We start from the raw sequence: 18,825 nt of genomic DNA, 5'->3' as shown, positions 1-18,825 counted from the left end.
CAATTCAGCAAATGTTTCTCTGCACCCCAGCCAAGTCTGAGGCGTATACTTGTCTCCTTTTCCTTGAGGAATTAGGAGTGTGGTATAGTTGTTGCTAGCATTTAAAAAATATGTGTTTCATTTGGAATGCCATAGAGGCCAGGCAATTCCTAAGAATCCATGGGGGAAGGGCCTTTTAAGGGCACAAAAGTAAATGTATACAAAAGTAAATGTATAAAGGGCTAAAAGGGAATAATGGAATAGGAAATGTTAAACTGGAGTTGGGGAATGGAAAGCTGGGTAGGTCATTGTCCAATGACCCTCTACTGGGCTTATTATTCACCAGGTTTTACTGATCTGTTTTTAGCTGATAGATATTTGAATAGTTTTTTTTTTTTTTTTTTTTTTTTTTACTTTTTGATGACTGTGACCCAGGGTGCTATAAACCTTTTTGAACAAACCTCTCTGGACACATACATTTTCATTTGTAAGAATCATGGCTAAAAATTCCATAGCAAAAGACAGGTTAGCAGAAGAAACAAGATTATTTAGTCAATGTTTTCTTTAACATGAGAGCCTTCAGATATGAAGGGACAAGGACTTGAGAAATCTGCTTATTTTTATGCTTAGGTTGGATGAACAGCTCTACAGGATTACGACTGGACATATAGGCATGACTGCTGCTAAAGATGGGAGGTAGGGGAACCCAGCACGGACATTTTCACGGAATTCTTCTTGACCAAACTCAGTGACATTAGCCTCCCAGATTGAGAGTCTATAAAGAAAAAGGTAGAGAGTTAGCTCTCTAGGTTTTTGTGGTTTGCTTTGGGGAGTGTGTGTGTCAAATTTTGAGGAAGAGTTGTGATGATGATGATGGTGATGATGATGATGATGATGATGATGATGGTGATGATGACGAGAGAGAGAGAGAGAGAGAGAGAGAGAGAGAGAGAGAGAGAGAGAGAGAGAGGACATAGGGAACTGGGAGAAAGTCAGGGAGACAAGTATCTGAGCCTTCCTACCATCTTCAGCTCAAAGGTCTCAACATGCACAGGACATACATTGAAGTGTTGTGTTCTGAGCCATGACACATTCTGTAGGGAGTGAAATGGTTGAATTATTTCACCACTATATTTATTCTTTTTAAAAACTTCCAGACTGTTCTCTGTGGAAGTTGCATTGTTTTGGGTCTCTACAAACTGTGTTTGCAATTTTGTTTCTTTCTGGAAAGCCTACCTTACTTCTTTCTCCTCTTTCTCTCATATATAGCGCTTCTGTTCTGATACTGTTCAATGTGTGTGTGCATGCGTGTATGTTGAATTTCTGTTCTCACTGCCATTAATCATTTTCCAACTTCCTAGTACCACTCTTAGTTGGAATTCCTGTGTCTAATCGTTACAACTTCAATCATTACTCTAGACTGATTACTTTTTAAAAAATCTTTCTTTTCATTCCTTCTTCCTTCCTTCCTTCCTTCCTTCCTTCCTTCCTTCCTTCCTTCCTTCCTTCCTTCCTTTCTTTCTTTCCTTCTTTCTTTCTGTCTTTTTGATATTAAATAAAAATTTATTTATTTGTTAACAAATTTGTAACAGTGTGTATGTGTGTGTGTGTGTGTGTGTGTGTGTGTGTGTGTGTGTGATATGTGTGTGTATTCATGATGAAGATGGAGCCTCTGGAGCTGGATTTGGAGTTACAGGTGGTTATGCCAAAAGTGGGTGCACTGCAACAAATTCTGGTTATCTGCAAGAGCATCAACTTCTCTTAAGTCTCTGCAGAGCCTGAGTGAAAGCTTTTATAATGACAAACTTTATATGTTTTCATTTCTCAAAATCTTTTGATCTTTTAACTTAACTCACCATGTTGTGCAATGTTACTGAGAGAAAATGGTTTTACTTTAAATATGTTGAATATTTGAAGTAACAGCTTGATTTAATTCGTACACATCACATTAAAAATTATAAAACCACCTTTCAACCTATAAATATGACCAATAATAATCTGTTAATTTGAAAGATGAAAAGAAAAATAAAGTTCCTTAAAGCTCTCTCTGTCATTCCAAGTTTCCTACTTAACCAAGTCCTGCAGTTTCAGCCTCAGTCTGCTCTCCAGGCTGGCTTCCTATAGACCTGTCTCCAGTTGGGACCAAGCCCTTGCTGTTTCCTGAACCCACATGCTGGTTTGAGCTTTCAGGCTTTTGTCAAAACTGATATTTAACCTGTCATGACTTTCTCCCTAATGCCATTCTATCCAGTTTCTACTTGTCCTTGAAGACCTCTGCTCAAACGCATTTTTTTTTTTCATCTTTGAAAGCTTTCTTCTCCAGCATCTCCAGGGAGGGGAGTGCCTAGTTCCCAGCCAATATTGTTGTTGCACATAGCACATTGTATAACAATTTGGCAATGTCTGATTCTCTTTTTAGGTTGTTAGACATTTTCCATAGTCAAAGGACCTTAATAATCTTCAAGTTGGCTTACCTCTATTGAAAGATGGGGAGTATACAGCAGTTCAAGGACTTGTTGAAGGGCATCAAATACATTTTTGATTGATATCATCCTTTAAAATATTTTTAATTTATCCCTTGACAATTTCATACATCTATACAATGTATCATATCCTCTCCCTACCCTGTCCTCTTCCTTGCCTGCCTAATACATCTGTCTATTACATAAAATAACACTGAGTTCGATTTGTGTTGTTGCTTGTGTATATGCATGGGCAGAGGACTACCCATTAGTACAAGGGCAACCTAGAAGGGATCATACTCCCACAGAAAACTGACTGTCCCCTCGTCTAGCAGCCATCAGTTGCCAGTGTTTCATATCTAGGGGGAGGGCCTTACGTGGCACTCTCCTATACTTGCTGGAAGTTTGACTACCTTGATCTTGTACAGATCTTACGTAGGTAACTCCAACTGATATGAATTCAGGAGTTGAATGACACTCTATGAGCATAGAAGAATGTTGTTAGGAATCATTTTATTGCTATGTACTTTTACCAAAACAATAGTATTTGGTTTAGCCCTAGGGCTATGGCTTGTCCCAGTGCTGAAAGCTTCATTTGATGATGAGATTTGTTCCGTTAGAGTTCTCTCTGCCCTATTATTTGGTAACATCATTTAGATCATCTTTATATATGTATATATTATAGAAAGTTTATTCTCTATTAGGTTTCCATAGGACCCCTCAAATGGTTTTTAGTTTTACCTGTCACTCACAATATTCTTTCACTCAGGACCTTCTCTCTACCTCTTCCTGTTTGATATTCCCATTCCAGCTCCTACCCCCTATCCTCTGTATCCATAACTATCTATTTTATTTCCCCTTTCTAGGGAGATCCACCTGTCTCCACCCCTGGCCTTTATTTTCTACCTAACATCTGTGGTTGTATGAATTACAGGCGGCTTATCAAAGATTTAACAGGTAGCATCCATATATAAGCAAATGTACATCATATCTTTCTGGGTCTGAGATATTTCTTTCAGGATTCATTTTTTTCTAGTTCCATCCTATGATTTTTACAATTTTGTTTTTGAATAGCTGAGTGATATTTCTTTGTATAAATATACTGGATTTTCTTTCTCCATTCACCCATTGATGGAAATCTAGTTTGTCTTCAATTTCTGGCTATTATGAATAGAGCAACAATGACTATAACTAAGCAAGTGTTTGTATAGTAGGATGAAGCATCCTTAGTGATATGCTCAAGAGTGCTATAGCTGGATTTTGGGGTAAATTGATTCCTATCTTTCTGATGAACACCTCCTCTAATATCCATAGTGGCTATACAAGTTTGTGCTCCTACCAGCAATGGAGTGTTCCACTTACTCTACATTCTTGCCAGTATGTTGATCATGGCCATTCTGATTGGTATGAGATGAAATAATAAATTAGTTTAGATTCATATTTCACTGATGACTAAGGATGCTGAGCATTTCTTAAAGTGTTTCTCAGCTACCCAAGTTGTCTATTTTGGGAATTTTTTGTTTAGATAAGTAATTCATTTTTAAAATTGGGTTATTTGTTTTCTTAATGTTTAGTTTTTCTATTTTTGTATTTTCTTATATATTTTGGAAGTGATTTTTTTATCAAGTGTGAAACTGATTAAAAAACCCCTTTTTCCATTTTGTAGGCTGCCAATTTGTTCTATTGATGGTGTCCTTTGCTTTATAGAGGAATTTAAAATTCATGAGATCCCATTTACTAATTGCTGCTCTTTGTACCTATGCTAACAGTTCTCTTGTCAGATTTTTTTTTCTGCACCAATGAGTTCAAGACTGTTCCCCATTCTCTTTTATCAGGTTCAGTGTATCTGGTTTTACGTTGGGGCTTTTGATCCACCTAGACTTGAGTTTTGTTTGGGATGATGAACATGGGTCAACTTGCATTCTTTTACATGCAAATATCTGGTTTGATCAGCACCATTTGTTGATGCTTTGTTTTTCCAGTGTGTATTTCTGGATTTTTTATTTAAAAATTTAGGTGGCCATAGGTGTGTGGTCTTCAATTCAGTTTCCTTGATCTACATGTGTGTTTTTAATATCATGTGAGTTTTGTTACTATAGCTCATTAGGAAAACTTAAAATCAGCATTTTTTTTTATTGTTCAGCATTGTTTTAGCTATCCTCCTTTTTTGTTGTTGTTTTGTTTTGTTTTTTTATGTAAAGTTGTAAATTGTCTTTTCAAGGTCTGTGAAGAATTGTTGGAATTTATATGGGAATTGCATTGAATATGTAGATTGCTTTTGGTAGGATGGCCATTTTTACTATGTTAATCTTACCAATCCATGAACATGGGAGATCTTTCTATTTCTGATATCTTTTTCAATTTATTTTTTTAAATACTTGGTTTTTATAATACAAGATTTTCACATGTTCCAAATATTTTATATTATTTGAGGCTATTTATGCCTTTAATCCCAGCACTCAGGCAGGCAGATCTCTGTGAGTTTAAGACCTGTCTTGCTCTGCAAAGCAAGTTCCAGGACAGCCAGAGCTGTTATACAGAGAAACATGTCTTGAAAAACAAAACAAAATAACCCCCCAAAACCAAACCAGAAGAACAACAACAAAAGAAAGTAGTTGTTTCCCTGATTTCTTTTTCACAGTCATTTTTGTATCCAGTGTGATTTTTGTATCCAGCTACTTTGCTGAATGTGTTTATCAGCTGCAGAAGTCTTGTGGTGAAATTTTTTGAGTCATTTATGTACACTATCATATTGGTTGTAAATAGATAATTGACTTTTTTCTTCTCATTTTTATCTCCTGTTTCTTCTTCAGTTGTCTTACTGCTCTAGCTAAGACTACGTTGACTAGGTATGGAGAAAGGGACAACCTTGTGGGCTTCTTGATTTTACTGGAATTGCTTTCAAGTAGCACTCCTTTCAAACAGTACCACCCTCTGAAGACCAAACATTCAAACATATTAGCTTAAGAGGACGAATCCCATTAAAACCACAACAAGTGAAGCAAAAAAAAAAAAAAAAAATTAAAAAAAAAAATCAGCTTTTTAAAACAAGGAAACTGAAAGGGTGAAATAGTGGGAAATGAAGATAGAGATGAGTCTGGCTATTTATTATAGAGAAGCTACTAACATTTTTCCAACAAAGGATTAGTGTGCTTAGGTTGACAGTAAAAAGAAAAAAAAAAACCTGTCTCTGGGAAAAATAAATTATGGGCACAAACAGAAAAAAGAAGCACTTAGGAGAATATTGTTCTCATACAAGAAATCTACAACAGTGTCTTGAGCTAGATTTACTTAGGATGCTATCTTTCTGCTATTCCCATCATATTTATTATGAATTAATTTTCTTTTCTTTGTTTATTGAAATTATTCAAGGTTTGAAACAAATACCAACCTTTCTTAATTCGAGTGGTTCTCCACTAAGTGAATAATGAATAAATAAATATGATATGAGTAAAAGAAATAAATATAATATATAGTAATATAATAAAATAAATAAATAAAATGAAAAACCCCAGTAAATGATTTTTATTTATATCAGTGAATAAAAAGAAAAAATATTTTTTCTTCTTTTAAAAAAATTTCTTTATTCACTTCACATCCTTGTTGTAGCCCTGTCTCTCCTCGCCTCTCAGTCCCAACCTCTCTCCCCACTCGCCTCTCCCCTTTTCTCAGGAAAAGGGGAGCTCCCTTTCCCATTCAGCCCACTTCATCAAGTTGCATCAAGATTGAGCATGTCCTCTCCCTATGGCCTGGCAAGGCAGTCCCACCAGGGGAAAGTGATCTAATAGCTAGAAAGTCAGTCCATGTTGGATGTCGTCCCCACTTCTTTACCAGAGGACCCACATGAAGCCTAAGCTGTCGGTCTGCTACAACTTTGTATGGGTCTTAGGTCCAGTTTGTACATGGTCCCTGGTTGATACTTCAGTCTCAACACGCCCCTCTCGGCCCTGGTGAGTTGGTTCTGTTGGTCTTCTTGTTCAAGTCCTGTCACCTCCAGGTCCTTTTCTCTTTCCTTCCACTTTTCCATAAGACTCCCTACACATTACTACCTAATGTTTGGCTGTGAATCTCAGTCTATTTTGAGATGCTGCTGAGGACAACTCTGTTAGTCTCCTGTCTGCAAGTTTATCAGAGCATCTTTCTTAGTATCAAGGGTTGGCACTCTCCAATAAGGTAGGCCTTTGGTTGGGCCAGCCATTGGTTGGCCATTCCCTCAGTCTCTGACCTTTTCATCCCTGCACATCTTGTAGGCAGGGTAAATTTTGGGTCGAAGTTTTGTGGGTGGGTTGGTGTTCCCCTCCCTCTGCTAGGAGATAAATCTAGTTAGTGGGTGTTTTCTTCTCTCTATGACTGTTGCTACTAGGAGTCTCTGCTTGAGTACCCCTCATATCCTCCCAGGGGCCTACCCTGGCTTAAGTCTCCAGCTTGTCAGAGATATCCCCACCCTCAGTTTATTTTTTCTCTGCAGGCCTCTGTCCTCTTGTCCTTGCTCTCCCCAGGTCTTTTCTCCACCCTCTTAATTCTCTGTACCCCCCTCCTATCTTGCTCCCTTTCTTCAACCACTGTCTCTGTTCTCTCTCCCCTTCCTTTTGAGATTTATGTCTCTTCCCTTAGATCCTCTGTTACTTATCTTGAAAGAAATAAAATTAATGAATGTTGGGGACTGTGCTGAGGTCTTTGCCTACAGTGTTGCCGTGTGTTCACATCTCTGGACAGATATGTTACCATTATTCCAGCTTCACGCTCAAGGGAAAAGTCTAAGGCATTTTCATGACTTCACAATGTTTTGAAGGAAAGTTGGATTTCCCTGTTTGCATAACAACACAAAAACCAGAGTCAAGAAATAACCCTGAACTCTCCAAGTCACCAAAAAAATTAATGTATAATCTTTTCTTTCCCTCAGGGAAGATTTTACCTTTTATGTTTAATGATAATAATCTGTTCTCACTGATGCCTTCAGATCCTGCTTACTTGACAAGAGGCAGAGGTGTACTCTCAGATTAAATTGTCCAATTTGAGCAATAAACATCTGTTTTTCATACCCAGGGGTCATTTTACTTCAACTTAGTGAGAATTTAGAAAGCTGTTACTACATCAAGGATGACATGAGCATGCTATCTCAGAAACATTGACAATCATACTGGTGTCTTTTCTTGATGTAAGAATTCACTAAATAAATTTGCAATGTGCAGAGGCTTCAATGGCAGCCATTTACCAGATAATCTCAGCTACTTTGTAAACAGGTGAAGGTGAATGCAAATTATTTTATCCCAATCTTAATTGCTAATATTAACTTTTACACAACCCAGAAAAACCTCTCTCTATGTATATATGTGGACTAAAGCAGAGTTCAAAGTTTCAGAAGTGGGATGATAGCACCACATACAGAGTCTGTACCATATAACACTGTTGCTATAGCTACCAGGCCATGTGGGAGTCAGGGTGAGAGTGTAGATGTGGTCAGGAACTGAGATGAAAGGAGGAATCAGGTTTGGAGAAAGAACAGCAGATTCATGTCCAGATAGCAGAGCAGATGGACAGAAAGACAACGGCTGACAAGGCTGTGAACTGTGCCCCTGTGGTCTGAACAGAGCTGAAGGCCCTGGGGATGTTGGGACTTCTCTGCTGCTCTTTGGTTACATTGACAATCAGATGACAGTATAATGTGGGGCCATTGCTATCAACGTGATAAGCATCTACTATTTTCTGATATTCAGATGAGGATGTTACACTCTTTCCTCAGTCTTGAGCATGATTTCATTATAATTATTTCAATATACTCATACACCCTGACCATTTCAATTTACCCCTGATAAATTTATACAGTGATTTTTTATTCTTGGTAAAAAGTCTGAATGTTCTGGGAAGCATGCCAATTTTAAGGTGCCTTTTGTATAAAAATACTAGCTTGATTTCAGTAAAGTTGTAGCAGAGTCAAAACTATCAAGGTGTCTCTGTCTGTCAATTCATCGCCAAAACTGTGTCTTCCTGTCCGAAGCCTTGTTCTCCCGTGGACGACGGGAGCCTGACTGGGCCGGTCTGTGGCACATAGCTGTAATTTTGCTACTGTTATGAATTGTATCAGATATGGAGGATGCCTGATATGTGATCAAAAAAGGGGTTGAAAAACGCTGTTCTACCCTCTATAACTGTTTCATTTTTGTTTCTAGGTACTTATTGTTTCCATACGTACTAGAAACTTCTACACTTGAGGACAGAAAATCCAAAGCAAATTCATACAGAATCTCAAAGATCTGACAAGTGTTGAATTACTATTTGTTAGAAATACACAACTCACCACCTTTATTTTTCACACCTTCGTCAGTCATAATTTCTTCCACAGGATTCATATCATTTTAGTGCAGCTGTGATACTACACATCTACAAATCTAGTTCTTAAGATGAGGCTGAGACAGGGGAATTATGGAGTTGAGGTCTTCCTGGCTTACATAGCAGAACTCTGTGTCAAAAAAAAATCCAAAAAAATTAACGAAGAACTATTTCATAGGTCTGATTTTTTTTCAGGTTGTGAATGTATCTTAAATGTTCCCAAAGCATTTATTAGAGTATTGAGTGTGGACCTGGTATCTAGGAAACATTTTCTGTTTTTTTCACCATTGATGACAGCGTGCTTATCAGAGACTTATTTTTGTCCCAAACAGACCAAAGGCAGATCAGCTCTAAGTCCTGTGTGTGATTTGACTCTATCCATGATATCCCACAGCAAGTAAAAGGTGGGCATGTCTAATAATGGCTGTGGCTTACTCCTGGAGATTAGTGGCTTTCATTGAAAAAAGTAGCCAGTGGTTTCACAGAAAACTTGAAATGTCAGAGAAAGCTATAGAAAAAAAATTTTTTCATTTGGACTACTTACGATCAGAACTTTGCAATGTGGGCAATTCCTTGTTGATTTCCTAAAATCAAAATCTGCTTATTTGAGAGGAAACATGTTAATATCAAAAGCTAAAGAGAGATGAACTAGGATGGTAAGTTTGCGGATGAATGCCGATAGTATTTGTAAAGATTTCACTAAAGCTTTGAGTTACCCAGTGTCTATCACAGCTTGTCTGTTTCCTGTGTAACTTTGGGCAAGCCCCTTGGTCCCTTTATGCCCTGGTTTTCTGCTCTGTGATGAGGATACTAGTGCTACCTGCTATTAGGGACTTAGGGTGCTTTTCAGATTAACTTCCTGGAAAAGCATCCTCAACATGATCAAGGTGATTAGTTTGTGAGGGTGATGGCAGAAGGCCTTGGCAGGATTTTGCTGCCTTCCTCTGCTCTTGTGTCCTGTGAGCACACTCTACTGCTCTGTCTACCTTACATTAAGGTTTTAAATATTTTTTAAATTTTAGATTTTTTTAATTTTCTATGAGTGCTTTTTCTGCACTCATTTGTGAACCACGTGTGTACCTGGTACCAGTGGATATCAAAAGGCATTGAATATCTTGGAATTATGGATAGCTGTGAGCCACAATGTGAGTGCTGAGAAACAATCCAGGGTCCTCTGAAAGGGCAACCAGTGCTCTAATTGCTGAGCTATCTCCATAGCCCCCTTTCAGTGTGTTTTGAACAGCAAAAAAATCCTTATCAGATACCCAAAGCTTTGATTTAGAACTGTGATGGAATAAAATTCTGGGCTTGTTATATATAGGAAAATGGAATATTGTTTGAGACAGACTAATCAAACACATGATTGTATTTTTATTTTGTTTTTTTTTTTTTTTTTTTTTTTTTTAAGACACAATTTTACTATATATCCAGACTGGCCTTGATTTTATAATCTTGCTTTGACTTCCTGAATGCTGAGGTTACAGCTGTGCAGCACCCTGCCCCCATCTAAAACTAAGGTAACTTGTAAATGGTTTAGCCAATTGCTAGCGCCATGTGTGGGCAACACCTGACATCTCTAGGGATGATGAGATGCACTAGAGAGGATGAGACAGTAAAAGCAAAAATTGGAGGTTTACCTGAGCTACGTAGGAAGTTTCTGGCTAGCCTGGCTTCACAGTCATAAAAAAAAACTCCAGATGTAAACCAAACCAAACAAGGATGAAATTAGCAAAATGTCAAGGTCTCATAACTATTCAGTGGATCTTAACGTTCATCACTTATATTAATTACCCTTCTTTCTGAGAAAGAAAATTGTCGGACCTTACCATTACATGGGTGATGTTCTCCTTCCTACCTCACTCTACGTGTCCTCTTCCTTTTCCCAGTTTATCCTGTGGATTCTTTGCTGCAGGGGACAAGCTAGAAGCACTTCCACTGGAATTCTTGAGTTGTGGCAGCTGCTGACTTCTTTGAAGTAAACACTCTTTAATGTTGGCAGAAACTAACGACTGGTATTGGAAGGAGGAAAGTGGAAAGGTAGACAGGCATTTGGACAGTCAGCAAGGTGCTGCACAGTCAGTGACAGGCATCTACCACCTGAATTTGGAAGGCTTGCAGGACATAAGGACGTGGTTATTTGCCTCAACATTGGCAAAGGAGCTTGATTAAGTAGCACTGTATACACGGAAGGTAAATTGCATTAATGATATTTAGTAATAACAACAAAATTCAACTCATGATTAATTTTTTAGGAGAAAAGATGAATGACAAAGAACAAATTATGGACAAGTAACCTTTATTTCTGCTGAACTTCCATTTAGTTAGCAAAGGTAAAGTAGACAAGCAACCAAGAGAAGGCCTGTAAAGACAAAAGCCTGCACTCTGACTTTGATATGAGGAAAATGTTCAGTCTCACACTAATGAATGCCAGCTTTTCTTTTTGTGACGGTCTGAAAAACACTTGTCTTTGTGCTGCAATGAAGCTCATTGATTCTCTCTTCAAAGGCTTTGTACAGAGGACAATGCCCATGACTATTGGAATTGTTTTACACCATGATTGATGATCTTTGAAAAAGAATAGTTTCCTGCTTCCTACTTCCTTAACAAATAATTGGCTAGCTCCCTTCCCACCCACCTCTTTAATCTGCTTACCTCTGTAGAGAATTCCAGAAGTTTTTCGAATTGGTAAGAACCTTTTACCCAAGGGATTTAATTAAAGAAAGAAAATGCTCCCAGCAGCAGTGTGGGAGCTGGTGATGGGTAACAGCCTCCATGTGAGCAAGGTGGCCCAGGAGCTCCCGTTTCTGGAAGGCTGCTTGCAGATGATCAAACACTGTGCTCATCCAGGGAGCCCACAGGTGGCTTCATCTCTTCTCTCTGTCCCCAGGAAGCAATCCATGTGCCCACGTGGAGAAGGCTGCTCTCTTCTCTGCACCAAGAGGTGCCTTTAATCATCTGTCATCTTGAAACTTCTATCTTTATTGTTGCAAATCTCCGCCTCATGTAGAAGATACAGTCCTTTTCCTATCTTACCCTGAGTTGATTTTGAACATTTGCCAAATTTGCTGCTCTTTTTCTACAGGGTAGTGTCCAAACTTTGGCATCCAGGAGACTTTTAAAATAGTACAGAGTGGAGGTGCTCACAACTTGTGATGGCTAGATTTTACTGTCAACTTCATTGTCCAGGAGACAAATAAAGCATAACTCTGGGTGTGCCTGCAAGGGTATTAGATCACGAGTGCTCAGATGTAATGACTACATTAATAATCAGCAACAACAAAATATATACGGTGGATTCAACAACAACAATATAGATATATAATGTTTTATATATTTTAAAAATATATGGTGTTATTAGAAATTGGAAAAAGGTGGGACCTCATTGAAGGATATGAGTCACTAGGGATGTGACTCCCTCCCCCCTTGAATTTTGTGTCTTTGTTTCTTGTCTGCATGAGGTAAGATGCCGTATGCTCCAATTACCACAATGATCTGCCCAGCGCCAAGCAAACCTCAACAGAACGTTCTGAAACCACGGCTGTTGGCAATAGGTCCCAGGAAGTGCAGGTCCCTGGGGAGGCTAGAAGAAGATGTCAGATTTCCATGGGCATGGAGTTACAGGTGACTGTGAACTGCCTGATATGGGTGCTGGGAACTGAACTCAGGTCTTACATAAAAGCAGCAAGCCTTCTTAACTGCTGAGCCATATCTCCAGTCCTGAACATATTAGACATGATTTATAATACTAGGCTCAGGAATTTCCAACCTCGTTTCATTTGTTCAGTGACATAAACATGAGAACCAAAGACAATCCTCTAAACCTTTCTCACTGTAAATGGAACTACACTTAAAAGAGTTAACTAAAAACAAGGGTTTGAAATAACTTGGGCCACTGGGCAAACATCCTTCTCACTTGGCGGTTTAGTTGTGAGTATAACATTAAGTTTTAACAACTATTTGGAGAAAAAAATCCACATCAATAATTACTAAGAACTTATTTTATATTTGTTTTTAGATGTTTTAGTAGTTTCAAAGGCTTAAAAATTGATATTTAAATGTTGCTGGCCAAACAGTTTTGCCTGTTAAATTGTTCACAGCATGTAAGCTTGTTTTGTTTCTTTGTAAAGCATGTAAAGCATGTTTGCATAGAACTGTGATGTAATACATGCCAGATTCTGGTTTCAGACTGCCATCCAACTTCAGTGGCTGAAATCATACAGCTGTGAAGACTTGCCTTTACTTCTGTTAGAGTGCTTCTCAGTTCTGGTATCTGAAGCACATCAGAAAAGATGTTTCTGCACTCTCCACGGCTGTTTTATGGTGTGTATGACTGGGACTGTGTTTATACAGAAAAGAGCTCAAATATTACCAAGTACTCTGTGTTCTCACCATTCACAGTGCTGCTTAGCAAATGAAATTTAACAACACAAGGTACTGCTGAGTGGCACCCCTAGATATTCACAGTGAGTTGAAAATCTCCCAAAGAGAGTCCAACCTTCAGCCAAAGTTGTGGACCTCTGTTTTAGGTCCTTACTCAACTCATATAAGAAATGTTGGGGCATTTAAGATGCCCGATTTCCTTGAATAGTTGACAGCACAGACTAGTGCTTACTTTTGCTTTCTGAGAACTGCTATACCAGAGATGCTATATGGAAATGCTACATAAGGACAACTTCTCTACTGGTTTATTCATTCATTCATCTACCGACTCAGTCCTCAGATTCGGTTCCTACCAAGGGCTGCAAGAATGGCTAAGAAGTACAGTCCTTTAAAAAAAGAAAAAGAAAAAAAAGTACAGTCCTCAACTTCTCTGTTACTGTAATCAACAGCAGCAGCTGAACCCCATGTCTCAGCTTTTGCCTATCAATTTGTTTCTAGGCTTATAGAACCACTCTATTTTTGAACTTTCTTCCAGCCCCAGATGTATCAGTTTTTCTTTTCTTTCTTCTTCCTTCCTCTTCCTGTCTCTGTCTCTCTATCTTTCAGTCTCTTTTAGCAAAACCTGTGCTCTCCTGAAGGCATCATATCCTCCTGGAGCATTCTGATCTTATTTTCTGTCTCCATGCTTGGCTGTCCTCCTCTTCCTGACTAGCTAGCATTCATCCATCCTCCCACTCTTGTCCTGAATAGCTACTCTGGAGTCTTCTTGGGCTTGGGCAAATGTTGCTGCTTTGTTCCGCAGAGTTCCTCACGTGAAGCAGAATTGATCAGAAGAGAAACTTATCAGAACCTATCAGACAAGAGAAGGAGCAATGCTGTGTTTGGTGTCCAAATAGTGAGTTAAATCAGTAAATTTCTGGTAATCATTTGAGAAGACAAAGAGAAAGGTTAGGCAATTTGAGTGCTTACTAGTCTGTGACCGCACACATTGTATGAGCCAAGGGCAGCATTGGGTAGGGCATGCAGCAGCAGATGAACATATGCAGGACTATTTTTTGTATCTTTATAAGATGCGATCCACAGTAATAAAAACCCAGAGGATAATAGTCCCACTCAGAGTCTCTAAGTGAAGCAATTCCAGAAGGCCTGGTGTATATCAAAGGATGCACTGAAGAGGGCTTCTGAGGTGGCTAGTGAGTGGGTCAATGAAGCACATAAACTGGGAAATCTGAGTAATACTGCAGATTCTGTGTCTTTTCTGCTGATGCGGCTATAACCGGAGTTAATTACATGGCCTGTATTGTCTAGCAGCTCCAATGCTAGAGGGAAAAGAAACTATGAGCAGGGCCAGTGTGGAGTCCACAGCCTGAATCTGCTCTTCACCCCTTGCTGCTCTGAAAGCAGGCCAGGTCCTCATTCAGGATTAGGATAGGAAGACATGGAAGGTTCTAAACACCACTTTCATAATCATTCTTTACGCTCTATCGCATCTGTTGATTTATATCTTTCATTTTGTACACAGGCTGTACATTCCACAAGATTCATGTTCAGGCCCTTAACTGCTTACCTGCTATCAGAACTGACATATGAGAGACACCCAGCAATGTTGATTTATGCCAATGCTCAGTGTTCCATAAAAAGTTTTGCCATTTTGAGATATCTAGAGTGAAGTAAGCATAGCAGGAGGAAAATCTAAACTTTGTCCCTTAATTGCCAGTTCTTAAAACTTTATTTTTAATTTCTGGAGACCATCCTATAGCAGTCTTTATAATTTATACGTTGGTATTAGTCAGGGACTTTGAGGTTCTTTGGGGGTGGGGTGGGGAACTATTCTTAGGCTGCTGCTTTGTGCCTGAGGGAGGTCCCTGAGGTTTTTCAAAAGACAAGTGTAGGTGAAATTCCACCCAGGAGAGGAAGTAGATGGTATAATTGGCAGACTGGCATTTCCTTCCCTGAATGTAGTTATTCATCTGTGAGGGGGGAGAACTCAAAGCAGTGAGGTGCCTCTAAAGGACTTGGAATTTAAGGAACACTACGCTGAACCAGGGGTTTGAAATACCTATAAACCGAAACAAGTGGAGCTGTTCCAAAATATGTGAAATCATCATAATGAGACTGAATGAATGACCCACTCGGGCATCAGCCCAGGCCGAAGGTGCTTGCCTATTTTGAAAAAGAAGATAAAGTGATAGGCTGCCTTAGCTGATGTGCAGAATCCTGTGGGAGAGATGCTGCTGTAATCTTGAAAGCAAACTATGGCCAGACTCCACCTCCTGGCAGTTAACCCTCTATACCAAAGGTCTGAGCACTCTGGTTGGGGAAAATGAAAGCTTAGGTTACTGCTAGTCTTTTAACAATCAGACAAAGAAAAATATAATTTGTTTCTCTATTTTGATGCCAAGATTTGCACACGATTTTCCCTCTTTTAACTTTTATTTATCCTTTAAAGATTTCATACATGTAATTTAACTTTATCAACCTCCATCCAACTCCCTTCACGTTCCTGCCCACTCCATCCCCTTCCCATCTTCATGTCTTTTATCATTTATTTGAAATTTTATTTTTTATAATCCACTGCAAAGAATTAGTGATACTTACTTGAAAATGAATGTTAGGTAATCCACAACAGCATGGTCAAATTACCAGGGGCCACGCCCATGAAAAACATGGGCTCTTCCTCTTCCACTTGCTACTAATAGCTCCTCAGTTAACTAGAAGCTGTATATGAGTTTGTGCATTGTAGTGTTTGAGCCCTCTGGGAGACACCAAAAATTTAATTGCAATTCAAATTTAACTTAAATAAATTTATTTTACTGCTATCAGAAAGACGGCAATCAAGTGACATCACATGCTGGAGAGGTTGTGGAGAAAGGGGAACCCTCCTCCACTGCTGGTGGGAATGTAAACTTTTACAATTCTGGAAATCAATCTGGCGCTTTCTCCGACAACTAGGAATAGCGCTTCCTCAAGATCCAGCCATATCACTCCTGGGCATATATCCAAAAGAGGCTCAAGTACACAATAAGGATATTTGCTCAACCATGCTTGTAGCAGCTTTATTTGTAATAGCCAGAAGCTGGAAACAGATGCCCCTCAACTGAATAATGGATACAGAAAGTGTGGTACATCTACACAATGGAGTATTACTCAGCAATGAAAAATAAAGAAATCATGCAATTTGCAGGTAAATGGTGGGACCTGGAAAGGATCATCCTGAGTTAGCTGTCCCAGAAGCAAAAAGACACACACGGTATATACTCACTCATATAGACATACAACATAGGATAAACCTACTAAAACCTGTACATCTAAAGAAATTAAGCAAGAGAGAGGACCCTAACTAAAACGCTCAATCCCCATCCTGAAAAGCAAAGAGATGGACAACAGAAGAAGAAGAAAACAGGAAACAACCTAGGAACCTGCCACAGAGGGCCTCTGAAAGGCTCTACAGACTATCAAAACAGATGCTGAGCCTGATTACCAAGTTGTGGGCAGAGTGCATGGAATTTTCTGTAAGAAGTGGGAAATAGTAAGAGTTGGAGAGGACAGGGTCTCCACAAGGAGAGCAACAGAATGAGAAAATTTGAACACAGGGAACTTCCCAGAGACTCATACTCCATCCAAGGACTCTTCATGGAGATAACCTAGAACCCCTGCACAGATGTAGCCCATGGCAGTTTAGTGTCCAAATGGGTTCCATAGTAATGGGAAGAGGGACTGCCTCTGACATAATCTGATTGGCCTGCTCTTTGATCACCTCCCCCTGAGGGGGGGACCAACCTTACCAGGCCACAGATGATGACAATGCAGCCACTTCTGATGAGAACTGATAGACTAAAATCAGAAGGAAGGAGAGGAGGACCTCGCCTATCAGTGGACTTGGGGAGGGGCATGCATGAAGAAAGGGGAAGGAGGGTGAGATAGGGAGGGGAGGAGGGAGGAGGTTATGGGAGGATACAAAATGTATAAAGTGTAATTAATGAAAAAAAAAAAAGAAAGAAGACAGTCTTAGAACCAAACAGCATGCTCTTTAGAAGAGGGAGTGGTAAGGTGGGGTTTTAAAGGTGAACATCAAAAAGGTGTATATTACGCTATCCATGGAAGCCACAGCTGAGTTAGAAAGTTGTTTTAAGTCCCTCAGTTGCTGAGTTAGAAAGTTGTTTTAATTCCCTCAGTTGTTTCTTAGTTTCCTGCTATATAGTAATAAAATGTCCAATGTCATCCCTTTCCCATAGCTATAAGCAAGTATTACAGAAGCAAAGGCAGGTCTTAATTTCTCACAGCCCATCATCTTATTCTTATCTCACCTGCAGGCCACTAGGCTCTCCTAGGCATTCCAGAGCAAAAGGTCAATGGCTCTTAAGAGATGCCTGACTCCATATTAAGTGTCTTTTACCACACAGGGGACCTGTGTAAATTATTACTTAGGTTTGAGCACTCTAATGACTGGGATAAAGCAGTGAATTTCTGGGCAGACAAACACACAGTGCTGTCAGGTTAGGGCTGGCTGTCACAGTCCCACAAAATTATCTCTCCAGCTCTAGATCTTCCTTTTTGTTTTTAAAGCTTCAGTCATATCTCTCAGTATGTAAAACTCATACATTGAGTTTTCTACCTGTTCCTCACAAGAGCCCTGTCATGAAGCTTAAAATAGATTTCCATAAGTTTCTGGGGTAATATGTCTCAAAGTCTAAGATTGTGAAATTTGAAAACAAGTTTCTGCATCAATAAAATGTTCACATTTCAAGTGTTGCATTAAATTGCCAAAAGTCATAAGAAGTTCCCCATATAAACGAATATCACTGAATATTCTTTGTGGCCACTTAGCATTTAAATAGTCAGTCATTCCTTCATCACAATATACACTATTTTTGCATAATTCAGTATACTTCCCACTTATTTCTTAATACACTTGCCAGACCAGGAACAACAACAATTTAAAAATAAAAAAATTAAAGGTATAACAATTGGGGTAAAATAAATCTAAACTTCTCTTTATCCTCTTCCCCTGATAGAAGACGATTGACTTCTTTTTTAAAAATACATGGCAGTTTGGGGCTTATCCAACATAAATTAGACTTAGCATTAACTTAAAAAATAATAGACACAGAGAACTGTAATGTAGTCAATAAACAGTAAGAGCATTTGTGGGATTTGATGTACATTTCAAGAAAGAATGGGAAAAGAGAGCTTAATAGGAGTGAGATATGTTCAGAAACTGGCTAGTTGGAATCATGGCCCAGGGTACGGCAAGGGTTTAACTACAGTGATTGATAGGCAATGCCTGAATTAGGAAGAGTTAACAAGGATGATCAGAAGTGCCATAGCCATGTGATGGTGCTACCCACAATTACCACACATATAATTTTTAACATGTATATGTTAGGGCTCAGGAAGCACAGACATTCACAAATGAGCTCAAGCTGGACTACAGAAGGATTTCTGGTGGTTAGAAAAAAAAAAAAAGGCAGCATTCCTCAGAAACTTGTGATTCTCCAAAGGAGTCCATCCCCCAGTTACTTGACCTTATAATCCACATGATTTGTCTAACTCAATATCTCTCACACTCTCTCATCTCTCGTTATGCTCTTCCTCTGGCTTTCTCCATTATGCTCTCCTGCTTCCCTAGCCCTGGTCATGTGTAGCCTGGGTATTTTCTCTCTCTCATTCACAA

Source organism: Meriones unguiculatus, chromosome 16, assembly GCF_030254825.1.
Source record: "Meriones unguiculatus strain TT.TT164.6M chromosome 16, Bangor_MerUng_6.1, whole genome shotgun sequence".
NCBI lineage: Eukaryota > Metazoa > Chordata > Mammalia > Rodentia > Muridae > Meriones > Meriones unguiculatus.
The sequence above is the reverse complement of the archived record's forward strand: the minus strand, read 5'-3'. Positions refer to the sequence as shown.